This window comes from Acomys russatus, chromosome 16 (assembly GCF_903995435.1).
Source record: "Acomys russatus chromosome 16, mAcoRus1.1, whole genome shotgun sequence".
Lineage (NCBI taxonomy): Eukaryota > Metazoa > Chordata > Mammalia > Rodentia > Muridae > Acomys > Acomys russatus.
The window spans coordinates 24296678-24310659 of NC_067152.1; positions in this window are offsets into that span (position 1 = coordinate 24296678).

Below are 13982 nucleotides of genomic sequence, written 5' to 3' on the forward strand. Positions count from 1 at the left end.
CTTTAAGAGCCACACTTTGTTTTTTTTCCCCCTCTTCTGTTGTTGATCAAAGCCAGGCCTCAAGCATGGCAGCCAAGCACTCCATCAAGTGAGGTATAGCCCCAGCCCAGGGTGCACATCTTGATGGGCAACATCTATCTTTCCACATTACAAAATATTTACCATATTTAATATAATGTCTAAGTATGTCATACTCATCAAAAGAAGTCTCTTTTTTCCATCTCAGCATTATTTTTTTAAAAATCTTTTAAATCATTAGCACTTTCTGGTAGCCTACCTATTCTTAGATAGAATAGGACTTTTAGTAAGAAATGAAATATGGGCTGGAGAGATGGCTCAGTGGTTAAGAGCATTGTCTGCTCTACCAGAGGTCATGAGTTCAATTCCCAGCAACCGCATGGTGGTGGCTCACAACCGTCTCTAATAATGATCTCTATAATGATCCGGTGCCTTCTTCCGGAGTTCAGGTGTACATGCAAGTAAAATATTGAATACATAATAAATAAATAAATCTTTAAAAAAAAAAAAAGAAATGAAACATAGCTGAGCAAGATAGTTTTTCCTATTTATACAAAATAACTAAACCCCACATTGATAGTTATTTATCTTGCTATTGTACATCCTAGTTTACATCAAGTCAAAACTGTTACACATTTGAAACCATGACAAGGAACTTTACTTCACAGTTAAAAAACATAACCTGAACCTCCATTAAAACTATAATCGACAGTTGCCGGGCAGTGGTGGCGCACGCTGTTAATCCCAGCACCCAGGAGGCAGAGGCAGGCAGATCACTGCAAGTTCGAGGCCAGCCTGGTCTACAAAGTGAGTCCAGGATGGCCAAGGCTACACAGAGAAACCCTGTCTCGAAAAACCAAAAGAAAAAGAAAAAAAAAAGAAAACTAAGTTCACTTATGCATTTTGGTGTTTATATTACTGTAGAAATTGTTCATTTATTTATTGGTGTTTTGTTTTGTTTTTTTTCGAGACGGGGTTTCTCTCTGTACCCTTGGGTCCTGGCCTTGAACTCACAGAGATCTGTTTGTCTCTGCCTCCCAAGTGCTGGGGTTAAAGGCCTGCATCACCAGCTCCCAGCTCTATTCATTGTTTTTCGAGACAGGGTTTCTCTGTGTAGCCTTGACTGTCCTGGACTCACTTTGTAAACCAGGCTGGCCTTGAACTCAGATCGATCCACCTGCTCTGCCTCCCAAGTGCTGGGATTAAAGGCATGCGCCACCACTGCCTGGCTTTTATATTTTAAAAAATTAATCTTGTTACAATTTAATTCTATGCCAATACATGTATTTCTGCAGGAATACATATTTTAATCTGCCTGTAATTCTAAGTGGAAGAATTCTGGTCGACTTAATCAACAAGGTTGTTTTTCATTTAAATTTTTTTGTTTGTTTGTTTTCTCTGTATAAAAACACTGTCTGTCCTGGGACTCACTCTGTAGAGAGCCGATTGGCCTCTAACTCACAGATCCACTTACCTCTCTGCCTACCAAGGGCTGGAACTAAAGGCGTGCCCACCTTAATTTTAACTTTTAACAGAATTTTAAAGTATTTTTACTATAATAAAATATAAATTTGACCAGAAACTAGGTCTGGTTCTTCCAGGAACTTCAATCCTAGTCAAGCTAGGGTGGGGTTTGTGAGGCCTTTAAACAGTCATTTGCCACCTCCTCCCAGGGGTCTTTATTATCCACTAAGGGATTACATATGTGTAATTTTTCATTTAAATCTCTGAGAGAACTAAAAAATAACTGATCTCAGTTATTTAAAAACTTAAGTCTTCTCGTGAGGCAAAGGCAGGTGGAGTTTGAGGCCAGCCTGGTCACAGAAAAACCAAACCAAACAAAAAAAAAAACAAAAAAACACCTTAAGTCTTGACTGGGCAGAAGTGACATACACTCGAGAAGGGCAGATGGATCTCTGAGTCTGAGGCTAGCCTGGTCTACAGAGCTAGCTCCAGAACAGCCAGGGCTACCCAGAGAAAACTTGTCTCGAAAAAAAACAAAAAGAAAACAGCCAAAACAAAACAACAATTTAAGTGTCTTGGGGCTGGAGAGATGACTCAGTGGTTAAAAGCACTGGCTGCTCTTCCAAAGGCCCCGGGGTTCAATTCCCAGCACCCTCGTGGCAGCTCACAACTGTCTGTAACTCCGAGATCTGACACCTTCACACAGACATACGTGTAGACAAAACACCAATGCTACATACAATAAAAATAAATAAATTATTTAAAAAAAAACAACTTAAGTGGCTTATTTTTCTCAAACTTGTTTTAGGGTGGCGAACAGGTTTTTTGGTGTGTTTGTTTGTTTGTTTTTTTAAATATTAATGCTGGGCGTGGTGGTGCTCGCCTGTAATCCCAGCACTCCGGAGGCAGAGGCAGGAGGATCTCTGTGAGTTGGAGGCCAGCCTGGTCCACAGAGCAAGTCCACACCAGGCAGGGCTACACGGAGAAACTCTGTCTTAGGAAAAGAAAAAAAAAAAAGGGGGGGGGGGAGAAAAAGAAATTACTATTTCCTACTAAACTATTTCTGGTTTTCTCTTAGTCTTCTAGGGTATGAAGTGCAGAAACCCAAATAAAAATAGGATACCTTTCCCTGTTTTTGACTGCTAAGCGTCCTAACTCAGCCTTCAAAGAGCCTGGTAAATGGCAAGCACTACCCCGTCCCACCCACTAGGAGAAGGGGTGGGAGGGTCTAGGGCCCCGACTTCATCCCTGCCCCCCCCCCGCACCCCCTTCCGGAGGGGGAAACCTAGCAAAAACAACGGGATTTGTTTTAACGTTCTTATGTCAAACTATCTCTAAAGACGTCACCTAGGGGACCATAGAATGCACTGGCCAACATGAAAGTTAAATAGGAGGCGCTAAAAAAACACGGAATTATTTCCACAAAGGGGGTACTGGGGAAGATAAAAACACTTTTTTACCACAGATTTCGACAGTTTTCCGGCTACAGTATCAGAGGAATGTGGGCATTAGTCGTCTTGCCCCACCATCAGATTTTTATAACACTTAAAAATGATAATCTCCTCAGGGTTTTCTCGCCAGATAATGGAGAAGGATCCTGCTCTGCTCCGCTCCGCTTCGCTCCGATCCGGAGGTGCGTCCTCAGCTCTCGGGCGCCCCCCGTCGCCTCAAGTAGACTGTAGAATTCTCCCAGGAGTCCCAGCGGGAGGAGGCTCCGCCCCCTCAGGAATACCAAGGAACCTCGGCTCTTCTGCCCTTCCCTCACGAATTCTCCGAGCCCTCCCAGGAGCCCCCGCGGGGGGAGGCCCCGCCCCCTCACCAATACCAAGAAGCCTCGGCTCTTCTGCCCTTCCCTCCTGAATTACTCCCTCCCAGGAGCCCCCGCGGGAGGAGGCCCCGCCCCCTCGCCCCTATCGAGAAGCCAAGGCTCTTCTGCCTTTCCCTCATGAATTTCCAGAACATTCCGAGGATAACACCCCCGCCCCCACTCCCCAAGGAGGCCACGCCCCTTCAGAGATACTGAGTAGTATCTCTCAGATAGAGGTCCTGAGAGCCCTAGGCAGTGCCACCACCGTTTTAAACACAGGAAGGTGCGGGAGCCATTATGGTCCTGGGCCTGGAGAGTGTAAATGGAGAACTCAAACTTGGTGGAGTCACATGCCTACCGCTCCACTTCCTTCTTTTACACACAAGTTGTAAGGCCGTTTTCGATTCTCCCCTCCTTCGCTGCCCCCCTTCCGTGCTTGTCACAGGATATGTCACAGGAACTTCTTATCAAAAGCTGTTGCATGCCTTTAACCCCAGCACTCGGGAGGCAGAGGCAGGTGGATCACTGTGAGTTTGAGGCCAGCCTGGTCTACAAAGTGACTCCAGGACAGCCAAGGCTACACAGAGAAACCCTGTCACGAAAAAAAAAAAAAAAAAAAAAAAAGGATGCCGGATGTGATGCCACCTCCCTACAATCCCGACACAGAGAAAATGGAGACCAAAACAGGCTAAACCTGAGCTACGTTGAGAGCCTGTTTCAAGTCCTCCCCTCTGTCCCCCCAAATTAATATGAAGTTCTTATTCACACATTTATAGAGTCTATGACTTTTTCTTTTGTTTTTTCTTTCTTTCTTTCTGTTTTTTTGGAGACAAGGTCTCGTTAGGTAGCCTAGGCTAGCCTGAACCTTTGACTCTCTTGCATAAACCATTTAGAGTGCTGGGATTATAGGTATGCCCCAATATGTGGGCCTTGACTCAGTGTCTTTGGAAGCTTACAGAGGGGCAGGCTGTCCAGGAGGCCTTAAAGATACCATAAAAAAAAAAAAGATACATATGTTTCCCGCCTTAAGGGATTTTATTTAAAACTATCACAACAAACAATGAACAAAGTAGCTTCAAATTGGCACAGTGTTATAGAGACAATAAGGCAACAGAGACTGATGTGTGTTGGAGGAGGAGCCGCTGTAGACCAACTGGGTTATAAAGGTGTCTGAGGAGGGTGATATTTGATTTGAAAACCTAATGGAGAGGCGAGAAGTTAGACGGAGTGTAGGAAGATAGACAGTGTGATTGAAAAGGTTCTAGTGGGGGGGAACAGCTCCGTATTACAGCCAACAAAAGTTCTTACTGTATAAACAACACACACACATAATGACTTAAAGGTTGAGTTTAAAATTCAGAGTTAAATTCGGTTGTAGTGGCGGTGCCCATCTGTGTTCCCAGTACGGAGGAGGCAGGGACAGGGAAATCAGAAATTCAAGGCCATCTTTGGCTGATTTAGTAAGTTCAAGACCAGCCTGAGCTGCAGGAAACTCATTTGCTTAATCTATGGACCGCACCGGGCTCCGCTTCTAGCACAGGGGAAAAAAAAAAAAAAAAATCAAACTGTATCGGAGCTAGGAACATGCCTTTAATCTCAGCAAAAACAACAGGCTGATCTCTGTGGACTCTGCAAGTTCGAGGCAGTTGATGTACAGAGCCAGTACCAGGCACCCAAAGCCACTTAACGAGGCTGAAAAGACACATCAGTGGTTGAGAACACATGCAAATCTTGCGGAAGGCCTTTGTTCAATTTCCAGCACTCACACTGGGCAGTTCACAACTGCCTGTGATCCCAGCTCCAGTAGTCTCTGATACCCGTGGACCCCAGCAGGAACCTACACTCTAATTCATAAACACAAACTTCGGAGGCTAAAGAGATGAATCAACATCTATTAACACTTGCTCTTCCAGAGGCTCGGGGTTCCCAATGCCCATATATTGACTGGCTCACAGCTGTAACTCCAGTTCTAAGAGATCTGATACATCTTCTGGACTCCTCAAGGATGCTGGCCTACCTTCAGGAAAAATATCCGTACACATAGAAATAACCGACAAATAACAAAATACCCTGACTTCCCCTGGGTTGGGATGTAACAGTAACTTGTTTGTTTGTTTGTCTGTCTGTTTTTTGAGACAGGGTTTCTCTATGTTATCTTGTCTGTCCTGGCCTCAAACTCATTGTGACGATCCTCCTGCCTCTGCCTCCTTTGTACTGGCATTAAAGGCATGTGCCACCATGCCCGGCTGTAATAGGAACTTTTATTCTCCAGAATTGTTATCTCAGAGGCTTGCTGCCTCCCTCTACTAACCTAGGCCTACTCCTGGGAGCGTCTAGCCCACATACAATGTAATCTAGGCCTTCAGTCCTCTGAGACTTTCTGCTGAATAAGCTCACCCTTTCTTTCTGAACTCTGGCTGGCTGGTTCAACTCAGCTATTCTGGCTCAAGTGCCTCTCCAGGATGACTGGTTCAATCTGGCTTCTCTCAGTTTCTCCCTGAATTGCTCTGCTTGGCCTCAAACTAACTCTAGCAATCTGTTCTAATCTTCTGGTTCCTTCTCATTCTCTGGCTCATTCTGTCTTCACCTGTGTCCAGCTTGTTCTCTCTCACCAACCTGTCTCTGTACAAATGTCCAGGTAAAACTGCTTTCTCAAGCCGGGTGTGGTGGTGCACGCCTTTAATCCCAGCACTCGGGAGGCAGAGGCAGGCGGATCGCTGTGAGTTCGAGGCCAGCCTGGTCTACAAAGCGAGTCCATGATGGCCAAGGCTACACAGAGAAACCCTGTCTCGAAAAACCAAAAAAAAAAACAAAACAAAACAAAACTGCTTTCTCTCTCTTTTTTCTTTTCTTCTTCTTCTCTCTCTCTCTCTCTTTTTGTTTTTTTTTTTTTTTGTTTTGTTTTTTGTTTTTTGTTTTTTTGTGACAGGGTTTCTCTGTGTAGCCTTGGCTGTCCTGGGCTCACTTTGTAGACCAGGCTGTCCTCGAACTCACAGAGATTCAGCTGCCTCTGCCTTCCTAAGTGCTGGGATTACAGGTGCGCGCAACTGCACCCGGCTAATACTGTTATCTTTTAGGTCCTGTGTGGTATCTTATGCTTTTAATCAAAACACTTGGGGGAAAGATTTCTTTGACCCAGCCAGCCTGGACTATGCATGAAATTCCAAGATAGCCAGGTGTAGTGGGTTTTGGTGTCTTTAAAAACTCAGTTACGTTATGTAAATATATATTTGTTTTACTCCCAAGTGTGAGATATGGGACTGCCTTAGTTTGTCCACAGCTAATAATTGCCTTGTGGGGTTTGGAGAGGGGTGTGGTCTTTTTTTTTTCCCCCCGAGACAGCCTTGGCCATCCTGGACTCACTTTGTAGACCAGGCTGGCCTCAAACTCACAGCAATCCGCCTGCCTCTGCCTCCTGAGTGCTGGGATTAAAGGCGTGCGCCACCACGCCCGGCTCCAGGGGTGTGGCCTTTGCCAGCTGGAGTTAGTGGAATTCTGAGGACTCTGGGAGAATATAAATACAACATCCCAGAGAGAGAAAGCGAGGGCTTCAAGGAGACAGAGGAAAAAGAAGGCTACTGGCTCTTCCTGCTTCTGGGTTTGCCCTTCACTGTTGATGGACTGCTTGGTACCCTGACCACTGAGATTGATATTTTCAGAAGGAACCTGATGACCCTAGTCAGCAGGAAGTAGCTAAGGAAAACCCCACCTCCTCTCCCCATTAACTTTTCTCTCCTACCTAGTGTTGGAAGGTATTATGGCAGATAAAGGGTAAAGAAGGGAGGAAGAGGCATAAGGAACACAAATAAAATAGAGTGAAAAACCAGTGCCTACAAGTGGCACCCGGATGTAGGGCTTAGAATAATGAAAAATTAGACTGGAGAGATGGCTCAGAGGTTAAGAGCACTGGCTGTTCTTCCAAAGGTCCTAAGTTCAATTCCCAGCAACCACATGGTGGCTCATAACCACCTATAATGAGATCTGTATAAATAATAAATAAATCTTTAAAAAAAGAATAATGAAAAAAATCTGGTTTCTAGCGCCATAGAGGAAACAGCAGGATACAAAGAAATGAACATACTGTTCAGGAGATGGGTAAAAGGTTTACTGAGGCTTCTGCCACTGGGTTCTCTGTTGTTTTGCTTCCAGAGGAGATTTTCAGTTTTTGCTTTGTCTTCTTCCTGTATTCTGTTTTTTTAAGAAAGTCGGAGGAATGGTTGAACAATTAGAAAAGTTGAGAGTGGATATGGAAGGATGTGAGAAACAAACAAACAAACAAAATGGATGAAATTGGAAGATCAGAAGTGCCACTCAATTCTCTCATTTTTGAAAGGATCGCAGAGTTGGCTGCGCAACTAGAGAGTTTGTAGGTGGAGATAGAAGTGCTTGGGAGGTGAGAGGTTGAAGAGAGAACAGGCTAGGCACAGGTGAAGACGGAATGACAGAGAATGAGAAGAAGCCAGAAGGTTAGAACAGATTTCTGGAATTAGTTTGAGGCCAAGCAGAGCAATTCAGAGGGCAAGATAAAAGCCAGTTTGACTCAGTCAGTTTGGAGAGGAGTTTGAGCTAGAACACCTGAGTTGAACCAGCCAGCGGGAGTTCAGAAAGAAGTAGATAGGGTGAGCTTATTCAGCAGTAAGTCTCAAACGCTGAGACTTTTTTTTGGGCCTAGGTTAGATTGTATGGAGGGTAGAAGCTTCCAGAACTAGGCCTAGGTTAGCAGAGGGAGATGACAATTACATCAGGCAATAAAAGTCATGTTTACAGGTGTCATCCACCTTGTTTTATGACACAGGTCTCCCACTGGCCTGTAATTCACCAAATAAGTTAGGCTGGCCAGTGATATCGGGATCTATGAGATCTGTCTGTCCCTGCCTCCTCAGCACTGGGGTTGCAAGTGCATACTAACCAGGCTCTAGCACTGCGAACATGGCTCTGGTAGGCCTTGCCCTGGCCGCATTCCCTCTGCCTTGCTAAAGACCGTTAGAGTACATCCTTAAAGCTAGCCCGTGGCTACTTCCTCCTCCTGAGGCTGACTCCTAAGGCCCAGCTTTCAAAGTATTGAAGTCCAGCTATCAAAAGCTCCCCCTTTAGCTCACCTAATTAACATGCCCGATTAAAATAAACCCCCCTCATCCTAAGGTGGGGTTCCTCCCTTTCCCTTTATGAAGTGTTGTTTGCCTCTGGGCCACCATTGACTCCTCTCTATCCAGAGGCAGCCCTCTGTCCTTCCAGGACAAATACTTCCTTCCCTATCTGCCTCACCCTCTGTTTCCTGTCTTTGTCGCTCTTTTTTTGTTTTTGGTTTTTTGTTTGTTTGTTTCATTTTTTTGGTATTTTGTTTTGTTTTGTTTTCGAGACAGGGTCTCTCTGTTAGCCTTGGCTGTCCTGGACTCACTTTGTGGACCAGGCTGGCCTTGAACTCACAGAGATCTGCCTGCCTCTGCCGCCTAAGTGCTGGGATTAAAGGTGTGCACCACCATGCCTGGCCATCTTTGTTTCTTATTTCCTGGCCTTTGTCCCTCTGGGACAAATAAATCTCCTTTGTGCTGAGAATTTGGTCTCGGCGTGTCTTGTGCCTGTATCAGTCCTTTTATTTATCATACACCCAGGTGTGATGGGGTCCAACCCAGCGCCTCGGGCTTGCATGGCAAGCATTTGACGCACTGAGCCATCTCCTCAGCCCTTAAAGTCAACTTTTGAACTTAATAATGTTTTCTTTAAACGTAATTAATTAATTTTTATAGGTGTTTTGCCTGCATGTATACCTGTGTACCAGGTGTGTGCCTGGTGCCTACACAGCCCAGAGGTGGTGTTGGATCCCTTGGGACTGGAGTTAAACCTGGGAGCTGCCGTGTGAATGCTGGGAATTGGAGCCAGGTCTTTTGAAAGAGCAGCCCTGGCGCTCCAAGGTGCTGAGCCATCTCTCCATCCCTGACCTTATATTTTCAGTACGCAGTGGCTTTAGCAATATGTAGCAGCGTTAAAGTCCATAAGGTCATACACCACCACCACCACCAACAACAAATAGAAACATGGGACGTGGGACTGGTGCATCCAGAGCCTTAGAGTACTGTGCCAGGCAGTGTACCACTGGATATACTACTCTCTAGTTGTAATGTGCTGGTAGTCACCCCTCCCCCTCACTCAGGAGGCAGGCAAGTCTCTGAATTCAAGGCCAGCCTGGTCTAAAGCGAGTTCCAGCCAGGCCTACACAGAGAAACCCTGTCTAAAAACAAAACAAAACAAAGCAAGCCAAAAATCAACAAGCGAAATGATTACGAGAGACTTATGTTTTTTCGCTCTTCGTGTCTGAGTTGTCGAAACTCGTTCCCAAGCCTGTAGCGTTTTATCTATTAGGGAAAATATTTAAACTATGTTCGGTTGTACATTACCACAAATGGAAGAAGTAGGGAAGGGTAAGGGGAGTATTTTGGGATATTTTTAAGTGAATGTCATCATGAACTGAAAGACGGCAACAAATGAAAGTATTAAAATATGCAGGCGAATGACAGCAGTCTGGGAATTTACGAGACAGTGGGGACAAGTAGCACAGCAGTGAGTGGGCACCGAGTGCTGCCTGCTTTCCCAGCGGCTTTTCCTGACTTCTTTTCAATCCCTTGCCAACATACATTTTTAGAAAAGTACAGAGTATGGATCTTATAACTCTCTATGTCACCTCAAGTTCAAGGCAGCTGAACAAGATCCCGAAGCATTGTGAATTCAGGAGCTGAACTGGCAGTTCATCCACCTATCTGTCATCCATCCACCCATCTGTCCATCCATTCATTGGTCTGTCCATCCATCTGTCCATCCATCAATTCATTCATTTTATATCTTAGTACTAGGGTGGGAATTCTGGAAAGTGGTTTTTTGTTTGTTTGTTTGTTTTCGATGGTTGGTTGGTTGGTTTGTTCTTGGTGACAGAGTCTCATTATGTAGCCTTAGCTGGCCTGAAACTCACTATGTAAACTGTGCTGGCCTCCAATTCACAAGGTCCCCTTGACTGTGCATCCAAAGTGTTTGGAGTACAGGCATGTGCCACTGCTCCAGGCGGTTTTATTTGGAACCGTATAGACTATGGGAACTCAGGGTGTGGTGCGTAGAGAGATTGTGTCTCAAAACAAAAACAAACAACCCCAAAACCAACAACAGCAAAATGAAACAAAAGAAGACAAAGCAACAACAACAACAAAACCCACCTTAGAACAACTAGTTAGTTGGGTGTGGTGGTTGTCAGGGAACAGTAGAGGCTCAGGGTACCCCAAAACCAGCACAAAGGAGATTTATTTGTCCCAGAGTGACAAAATACAGGGAATATGAGACAAAGACATGAGATAGCAGATAAAGGGTAGGTGGTACTGGAGGGACACACACACACACACACACACACATGCACATGCACACGCACACGAACAAATGACACACATGACATGGGACAGGACAACTACTATGATCTGTCTTTCGATAGAGATGAGACAGATGTGGCCCATAGGAAAACAGAGGTTTATAAGAGGTAGAAGGGGAAAACCTGAGTTAGGATGTGGTGTTTCATTTTGATTTGTTAATTATGTTAATTAGGTGAGCCATAGGGGGCTTTGATTGCTGGACTTCAATACTTTGATAACTGGACCTTGGTTGTCAGCCTCAGAAGGAGGAAGTGGCCAAATAAGGAAAGGGACCTCGGTGGCTAGCTTTAGGAACACAATCTAATGGTTTTTAGTGAGGCAGAGGGAATGGGGGAGAAGGGCAAAGCCTGCTAAAGCCGTATCTGCCACACTCAGGCGGGCTGGAGTCCCTTCAGTGGTACCTGCCCGTAACAGCAGCATTTGGAAGGTGGAACCAGGAGCATCAGGAGTTCAAGGTCAAACTGTTACATAGTGAGCTCAAGGCCATGAGGCTACCTAAACAAAACAAAACAAACAAACAAAAACAAGGATGCCTGATTGGGTAAAGCACTTGCTATCTACATAAACACAAGATCCTGAGTTTGGGTTCCCAGTACCACATAAGATCCTGGGGGGCTGGCAGGCCAGCCAGTCAAGCCCAAATAGTGAGTTCCAGGTTCACTGAGAGACCCTGACTCAGAAAATGAGGTGGAAGGCTGGAGAGATGGGTCAGTGGTTAAGAGCACTGGTTACTCTTCCAGAGGTCCTGAGTTCAATTCCCAGGAACCACATGGCGGTTCACAACCCTCTATACTGGGGTCTGGTGCCCTCTTCTGGCCTGCAGGTATACATGCAGATAGACCACTCATATACATAAAATAAATAAATAAATAAATAAATAAATCTGAAGAAGAAGAAGGAGGAGGACAAGAAAAAAAGGAAGGAAGAAAGAAAACAAGGTGAAAAGCAGTAGAGGACACCTGACTTTGATTTCTGGTCTCCACATATGTGTGCACAGGAGCACACATTTGTATCCACATATGTGTGCACAGGAGCACACATTTGTATACACATGTACACATATGCATATAGGACACGCACACAGAACAAAACAAAACAAAACAAAAAACCCCACAAAATGACCAACATAATTTTTAAAAATGACAGAGGACCTGAACAGACACCTACCTCATTAAAAATACACAAATGGGAAGCTGGAAAGATGGCTCAGTGGTTAAAAGCACTGTCTGTTCTTCTGAAGGACCTGGGTTCAATTCCCACCCACATGGCAGCTCACAACTGTCTGTAATTCCAGTTCCAAGGGATCTGACACCCTCACACCAGTGCAAATAAAATTAAATAAACTTTAAAAAAATACATAAATGGCAAATGAACATGAAAAAAATGATCTATATCATATGTTAAGTTTAAGGTACTCATTCAATAAAGTGTCCTTTGCAAGCATGAGGACCTGAGTTGGGACCCTCAGAACCCTTGTGAAAAAGCCCAGTTGTGCAGTGCACGCCTGCATCTCCAGGGCTGGGGATGAGGGATGAGGGGTTGGGGAAAGGTGAGTCCTTGAAGCATTGTCTACCCAGCCTAGCCCAACCCTTCGGGTCCAGTTGGATGCCCCTGTCTTGGAAAATAAAGACAGAGAAAGATGAGGAAAAATACCCAATGTTGACATGTGTTCTCTAAACCCACACGCACACATGCCACCAACAAAAACACCCCCTATACATATGGGGGGGGGGCAACAGAAAATGTAAACTACAGGAGAATGAAATACATTTACACCTATTAGACTGGCCAAACTCCCAAACACTGATAAATAACACAAATGTCCAGAGGGTGTGGAAACAACAAGGAAGGGTCTTACCCCCTCCTCCCAAGACAGGGTTTCTCTGTGTAGCTTTGGCTGCCCTGAACTCACTTTGTAGACCAGGCTGGCCTCGAACTCACAGAGATCTGGGAAGGGTCTCTCTCTTTTTTTTTTTTTTTTTTTTTTTTTTTTTTTGCTGCTGCCTTTCCACTTAGGAAGACAGTTTGGCCTTTCTGTCTGTCTTTTTTGTTTTTTGTTTTTCTTTCATTTGTTCATATTTTCTCTCTCTCTCTCTCTCTCTCTCTCTCTCTCTCTCTCTCTCCCTCACTCTCTCTCTCTCCTCTTTTTCTAGTGTTTTGAGATAGTCTTTCTAAATAGCCATGCTTTTCTAAAACTCCTGATTTTCCTACCTCAACCTCTTGAGGAAATGGTAAAATAGATTTAAAAAGAAGAAGAAGAAGAAGAAGAAGAAGAAGAAGAAGAAGAAGAAGAACAACAACAACAACAACAACAACAACAACAACAACAACAACCACCACCACCAGAAATGCATTTCCAAAATTTTTGTTGGCCTTGAGGCTGAGTCTCACAATGTAGCCCAGGTTGGCCTGTAACTTCTGGTTTCCCCTTCCTCTGCTTCCCAAGTGCTAGAATCAGAGGCTGTACCACCAGGTTAAACTCCAGAAATCTTTCAAAGGTTAGTTAAAGACAGCTGTGCGTTTGCATGCTTGTAATCTCATTGCTTGAGAGGCTGGGGCAGGAGGATTGCTGTGAGTTTAAGGCCAACCTGGACTGTATTATGAAGCCCTATGTCTTTCTCCTCATTCCCCAAGACAAGGTTTTCCCAGTATAGCCCTGGCTGCCCTGGACTTGCTTTGTAGACCAGGCTGGCCTTAAACTCACAGAGTTCCGCTGGCCTCTGCCTCCCCAAGTGTGCACCACCACACCCACCCGGTGAAGTCCTATGTCAAAACAACAACGTAGAATTTAAACAGGTTTTTTTTTTTCCTGTTCTTGTAGATTATTAGAACAAATTCTTTGAGTCAGCTTGGCAGGATAGTCACTGCAAGACATCAGCCAAGTATGAAAAATATTCCAATGTGAGAAAAACTGTAAGTTTCCAGATGGCCAAAGTTCAGACTTGACTCACTTAAAACAAGTTACAAACTAGAAACTCTGAAGGATGGAAGACCCAGAACACAGTAATTCTCATTGATTGGCTGAAGCCGCTAAATAAACGGACCACAGCATCAGACGGAGCTGCCGCATCGTGTCCAGCAGGTGGCAGAAGAGCGCTGCGTAGGAAAGACGTTCTCGGGAAGGGTGGACTCCAATGGGCAGGAAACTCAGACACATAACCTCCTCAATGTAGGAGGAAACTGCTCACAGAGGATACCTGGCTTTGGTTTTGTTTTAGTTGTTTTTGAGATAAAGTCTTAATAAGAAGCCCTAGCTGGCTTACTACTCATCTACCATTTCTGGT